Source organism: Stegodyphus dumicola, chromosome 7, assembly GCF_044657685.1.
Source record: "Stegodyphus dumicola isolate Sdum_Otavi_A_Nest chromosome 7, ASM4465768v1".
Lineage (NCBI taxonomy): Eukaryota > Metazoa > Arthropoda > Arachnida > Araneae > Eresidae > Stegodyphus > Stegodyphus dumicola.
In genome coordinates, this window is record NC_140774.1 from 157564031 (window position 1) to 157571504 (window position 7474).

Below are 7474 nucleotides of genomic sequence, written 5' to 3' on the forward strand. Positions count from 1 at the left end.
TTTAAATTATACCCAAATTAAAACGTGAATTTTCTTCTAAAGAGAAGCATGATCACGAGTTTCCCAATTTCTCATGTCATAGCTTATTGCCAGATTCAGGAGCAAGTGAAAAGCGAAGCCAAAAAGAAAAGGAGAACAATTAAAACAGCAATAAGAATTAACGGAAAAAAAGAAAAAAACAATTTAAAATATAATTAATATCCGTGCCAAATATTACCTATGACATGAGGAAGTCATAATATATAGTATAAATTAAAATGAACTATATTATTTCTAAATGCGTGATCTGTTTATTTAGCAGTTTTCAATCCACTAAAGCACATTTTTTGTATTGGATTAACATGAGAAATTATAATTGCGCAAGATGTTTTCTTGACCAAAATTGTTATTACTGCTTTGCTTGATAAATTATTTCTTTTTCGCAGCTATTAGCGCAAAAAAGTGTCATTAAGTTCTGATATATTCAGTTTTTCAGGTTTTTGAGCTTTAGCTTATAAGTTGCCGGGAACTGTTAACAGTTCCACTTTCACGATAGGTTAGTCTTCCACTAAAACACTGTAAAGCACTGTAAAGCAGGCTAGCTCCCTCTTTACTTTCAATCACTGGCTCAGATAAATAACATAAAAATAATTAAATGAAGCAACCAGCTTTGAAAAACCTGTAAGGCTAATGCTACTCCACTTCCTTCTACTGCAAGTAAAACACAATCACTTTGAAAGACATACAATTGCATCTACCAGATCACCTGTAAAGAATGTTCTCTCGCATATATAGGTCAAACTAAAAACCCTCTCAACCTCAGAATTAATAACCATAGATCTCATATTAAAAGATTTAAAAATAATAACAATAATAGCACCAAAGATCATCAACTTACAGCTATTCTTGAACATTATTATCAACATAATTTTGATCACATAGAAATTAACGTGCTTGATATTGTTCCTAACACCAAACTTCGACTGTTTAAGGAGTCGATTTACATACTTCAAAATAAGTCACTTTATCCTTACGGACTGAATGCATATCTCAGTAATACCACTAATAGGCAGCACGAGATTTCTATATATGGACAATTCAGATTTTTTAGCACTACTACTAACAGAGGAACTAGAGGAGGTGATGCTAAAAACAAAAAGTTTTTTTCGTCACAAGATCTGAAATTAATTATTCATAATCTTAATTCCTACCTTGGACATCAAGATTTCGTTAAAAATGCCATAAAACTTCTTCATACCTTTAAGAATACTACCTTATGGAATCTGATTAAAACAGTAAATCAACCGTCTCAATGCTCCAAAATAGTCAAGGATCTTATTTTAGACTTCTGCAATTTTAAACTAAAAAACAGTAATTTCTTTCGCAAAAAACTTTTTTGCACTATTCAGTTCAAACACCCTTCTTACGATAAGTTCAAAATTCCTAGCATTTTCAAAAAATATCAGCACTTGCTTCCTAACCAACCTGTCCAGATTCAACCCTGTTTTAAATTTGAAAAAAACCTTGGGTCAACTAGTTATAAACCACCACGTTATAAAAGATAATAGCACTTGTTACTGCCAAATGCCTGTCTACAAAAAATATGTCGATCCTTTCCACCAACATATAGTCACAGGAGATCTTAATATTATAGAAAATACTGAATTACGTAACCTTATGCAACTTGGCACCAAGTTTCGTCCTACTTTCAGTATTAATAGACACGTCTGCCTCAAACAATTCAATAATGATCTAGATAAATTTATTATTATTGCTAGTACAAGATCCAATTTACCCACTACAACTTTTCTTGAATGGAAAGCTGCACTTATAAAAGAATTTCAATGTTTGCTCTTCAAGGCGCCTAATTTCAACTCTTTACACAATAAAAAACGCCTGGAGGATCTCATTCAAAAATTGCAACATAACTTTATCATCACGAAGATTGACAAAGCAAGCAACAATTTTAGTATTATTTGACAACACTTCTACTACAACCTTCTGCATAAAAAGTTAAATAACACTTGCACTTACCAAAAAATAACTTCCAATACTCAGATTCTTCTAAATAAATTTAAAGCACTACATAAAAGGCTTAAAATACAACCCCAGAAATATAACAACAGGTTTGCAAATCTCTATGCCTTACCGAAATTTCATAAGTCTCCAATTAAATTCAGGTTCATAGCTAATAGTACTAAAAGTTATCTCAAAGAAATAGATTATCTCTTTGCGCAAAAACTTCGTATGATTCGTGAACTAATCAATAACTATGATTTTAAAGGTTTGCATTGCAACTGGATGATCTCTAGTAATGAACAAGTTATTAAAACTCTGAATTCCCTTCAAATAGAACATATCCAATGCTACGACTTTGAAAACCTTTATACATCTCTACCACTCGAAGAAATTTTTACAAGTTTACTTGCTCTTCCAGATTTATTTCCACAAATTTCTACCATTCTCAGCAACGAAAAATGGCAGCTATTCCTTACCAGCGTTCTCTTCAATAATTTTATTCAGTTTGACAATTACATCTATAAACAAGTTCAGGGAATACCTATGGGCGGGAATTTTTCAACTTCAGTTTGTGAATTATTCCTGTTCACTAAAGAACTAACCTATGTACGTTCACTCAGAACGGAAGAAAGTCTCTTTTTCCAACACATCTATAGATATATTGATGATGTCATAGCATTTAATAACTACAACAAAATAGAAAACGCTAATATCTACCCTGCTTGCTTAAAACTTAATAAAACCAATACAGAACAGCATGATATAGTCTACCTTGATTTACATATTATTGATTACCGTTTTATTAAAGTTTACGATAAAAGGAGAGAATTTAATTTTTCCACACTAAAACTCACTAACTGGAATTCAAATATTTCCAAAAGAGTAATAATCAACACAATTTATTCACAGCTACTTAGAATGAAAAGAATTTGCAATACTGCGGATCACTTACAAGAAGAAATACTATACTTCGTAACTATTTTAAAAAGTAACCAAATACCACATAAAATAATTAAAAATTCCCTGACCAAAGCTGGCATTAACCTTACCTAATTATAGATTTTTTGAGTTAGATAATGATTTTTTATACCTAAAGCTACGGACGGTTTAAGAAGGATGACTAATTCAGAGAATCTATTGTAAAAATGTACAGAAAATTCTTGTTTATTCATTCTCTTTCCTCCTAAAAAATTTTGGCACTTTAATCTTAAATACTATTATGTACATATTTTTAAATTTAAATTTCTTTAGTGGCCAATTTTACTGCTTTTATTAACAAATCGGGCTTTTTTCATTTTTCATAGTAGCTTGATCGCCCGCTAGCTTGAAGAATTACGACTTTTTTAACAAATTACTGTTTTTTCCTTTTTCTCATGCTTTAATGGCCAAGTTTTTATAGTTTTAGCTGAATTTGCCATTTTCACTTCGAAAAAATTTTTTCCATCCTTCTACAAGCCAAACGCCATTTTTTGAGCTCTTCACACGGTTCCCGAGGTTTCCGGCCCCCTCCGATAATAGGAGACGAGTTACAGATAACGAAAATCACTTCGCATTGGCTAAACGCCCACAACTCTTCGCTCCCCCCTACCTACGTCATCCAAAAATAAGACGCTTGAATTTAGCAGCCATTTTTCTGCATGTTTCCAGAGGGACAGCTTTACATCGCCAAAGGTCAGTTTTTTGTTTCTTTTGTTACAACTTTTTCTTGGTCTTAGCAAGACCCACTGAGTTGTTCTTTTCTCAATTTTATTTTATATTGATTATTAACTACAAGTTTTCTTACAGTTTCATAAAATCTACAGTTTTTGAAAATTAAATTGTTAATCTTTAAGCTTGCAGGCCCAGCCCGAATATACGAATATCGTATTTGTATTTTTAGGACTAATAGCTCATCGCTATTTATTTTCGTTTTGATTTTAATTTTAGACTAGATTTAGAAAGTTTGATTTTGATTTACATATTTTAACACCTTAATGTGTCTTTCTGAACGGACGCGTCGGGAAATTGGAACAGAGAATTGGGACTATTGGAATTTCCAAGACACTTTGTCAAAAAATTTTTTAGCGAAAAAGTTTCAATTGTCTGTTTCGGCGAAACGCGTAATGGGGTTAGCTTGATTCGACGTTCAAATAATTGAAACTTCCCTTGAAAAGCCTGTTTGGATGTCGAATTGGGCTAATTTACCATTTTCCGCTTACTTTTTAACTTTTTCTGTTATTTAATTTTATTGTATTTATGTTTTACATGTCTAATGATTTGCTTTTCATGTGTATTAATTTTTGAAAACGTCTTTAACCTTTTGGAGCAGCAGCTCTTGGTAACTTTTAGGCGAGCTTTCTACAATTTTTATTTTTTACTTATTTTGCAGCATATTGCGCAAGATGTTTTCTTGACCAAAATTGTTATTACTGCTTTGCTTGATAAATTATAATCTTATAAAATATACAGTGTCTCACATTTGGTTCACTAAGAATACCTATATACTTATACTAATCCATGTTATTTTCATTAAAGACTAAGTTTCAGATTCTAACAGCAGCGAAACATCCAGAAACATTCATTAGTAATACTCTCATTAATAAGTTACTCATTTATAAATCCATTCTGCGTCCCATGCTCTGCTACGCTTATCCAGTCCGGGCGTATTCATCTAAAACTCTACGTAGAAAACTACAAACTGCCCAGAATGTTCGTATGCAGCAAATTAGAAACGCACCGTACTATATTAGAAATATGCAATTCATGCGCAGCTAGGCATAATTCCACTGAGAAGTATTTTTACCCTCTGACCAGACAGTTTCGCATTCGTTTATGGCCCTAGTCTGGACACCGTCGAAATAGAAGAACGGGTCGCTTTTTGCGATCTACTCGACAGAGAGCGAGTCTGGTGTCATCGTCTCGATCATTACAGAGATCGACGCGTCGGAAATTTTTCCGTCAACTGGACAGCTGCCGTTTAAGTTTCTGACTCGTTTTAGAGCTAAACTGAGGACGGCGGAGGTCACGAATTGTTTTCGAAAGTGCACGTAATAGATATTTTAATTTTTTAAGATTTGTGAAAAACTCGAGTATTTCGCCATAGAAATAACGCATTTGATGCTGACGATTCTACAATATTTATTTATTCTACATTACCAACGCCTTAATTAAATTTTAGTGAAAATAATATATTTGGTGTTTTCCTATTTCACATATAAAGAAGGGGTGCATACTTTTAATTTTAAATTGTAATTTTTAAACTAATGTATATATCAATGTACTTAATTTCATGTTTTAAATGATAATGTATTTCCCTCTACTTTTATTTGAATTTGTATTGTATAAAAATGTAATACATTAGACATGCATTAAAGAATATGCAGTATATAATTCAAACTATGCACATCCTAAATTCAACATTTACATTAAATTGCTTTGAGTTAAAAAATTTATTTAAGTAGTTTTAACTGTACCGATATCAATGTCAATTTCCAATAGTTTCTAGAATCTCCTGTATAAAACAAGTTAAATTCCTGTGCAATTTTCGGTTAAATTCTTGTCAATATTATAATGCAAGATTTATAATTAGTTATCAGATTTTTTAATGTGGTCTACTTTTAAATATTACATCAGTTTTGTGTATATTTATTCAGATAAAAAAATGCTTAGTTTTGGTTATGTAATTACGGCAAGGCCTCGAGGGCTATCTGCCTAAAGTGAGGGTTGCCTTCGTGGAGGACATTCTAAGGGAAACTAGCTCGTATACACGTAACACATGGAAAATCACGAAAACGTCCATGCAACCAGGCCGTTCGCGAATTCCAACCTTGGACCGAACTTCTAGTGTTCAGCAATTTTACCGGCCGTTGGTGGAATCGATTTAAAAAGGGTATAAATATATATGTACTGCAATTTCTTTCACTGCATCTGTTAATATATTTATACAGTTATATACATATATATATATATATATTTAAAACAGATTTTCTGTACTTTAAACTTCTATGCTTCCGGAAGTTACCAATGATATATCTGTCATTACCAATGATATATTAGTAATGACGCCCATGCGTCCAGCCCGTTCGCGGGATTCGAACTTCGTACCGCACTACCAGTGTTCGGAGATTTTCCACTTCACTTTCCGCGGACGGAATTTGAAGGGGCCAGACTCGCTCTCCCTTATGCTGTCGAGTGGAAAGAGAATCCCGACTGGTTTTCCTAAGGCTCCTATATACCAGGCTGAATCATCAGGCATTCGCGCTCCCAAGTGGGAGATTTAATGGCGGCTGTGTGGTTACGGTGCAACAATTTTTTGTGTAAAATGCGCGGATGTACAGCTATTAATTGTTCAAATCATTCACGGAAAGGTCATACATTGGTAAAATTTCCTAAAAATGAAGAATGAAGAAAAATATGGGTAAATAATTGCCGAAGAGACAATTGGAAACCTGGTCCAGGCGCTGAACTTTGCTTAGTAAGTATAATGTTAATTACGCCTTCATTTAGAGTTTATATCTTCTCTGATGTTTATAATGTGCAAGTAAAGTAAAATTCTTGTGTACAATAACCTGAGTATCTGCTAATTTCTGTAATAATAGCTATAATTAAATTAGTCTAGGGTTAATGTACCCGTCGCCAAACATCGCCAATGTAGATGTTTTGAATGTGGAAAAGAAGTTTCTCTTCTAATATAAAGCGCGAATTTTTTTTTCCTGTGCTAATTGTGGAATTTATACTAATGTAACATGAAAATCATTAGCATATTGAAATTTATTAAAATATAAATAATAATTTGGAAAGTCAAGATAAAATCTGAATGTTTGCTAAAGATATATGTAACATTATACTATAGTTGCAATATCGTTGGAATGATATATAATTTTTTTCTTTATTTTATAATCACTATTGTTAAAAAGTTAGATGAGTTGTTTATGCACGGTGCCCACTACTGTTTCTTGGTTAAAATAACTTCCAGAATTTTGACATTGACATCTGAAGTCAATGGAATAAATTGAATAGTGTGAGACAAAATATATATAATCTGACTTCAATAATTGCAAGGATTGTGCAAGTTTATTTATAATCACAGTATTATACAATTTGGCAATGGAGTAAAGATTTAGAAATGAATGCAGAACATTCAAATTAGTATTTTCTTGTTTCTAATATATAGAAATATAGTCTATAGTCTATTTTCCAGTATAAAAGTTTTACTTAAAAGTATGGGAAAGCAGATTTGTTTCATGCATGCTCTTTATAATACTGGTATGAAATGAATGAATTTTAATCTGTAAACAATTTTTTGTTAATATTGAAATGCATTTCTTTGGGTACATTTTTAGGCACTTGTGGATTATGTCAGGCAACATGCAATAGAAAAAAGATGTCCGTGTGCATAAATTTTCTCATTGTGTTACTTCATTTTATCTAAATTTCAAGGATAATTCTTTTCATTTTTATATGGCATGTTATCAGTATAAAGGCTAGTGAAAATAAA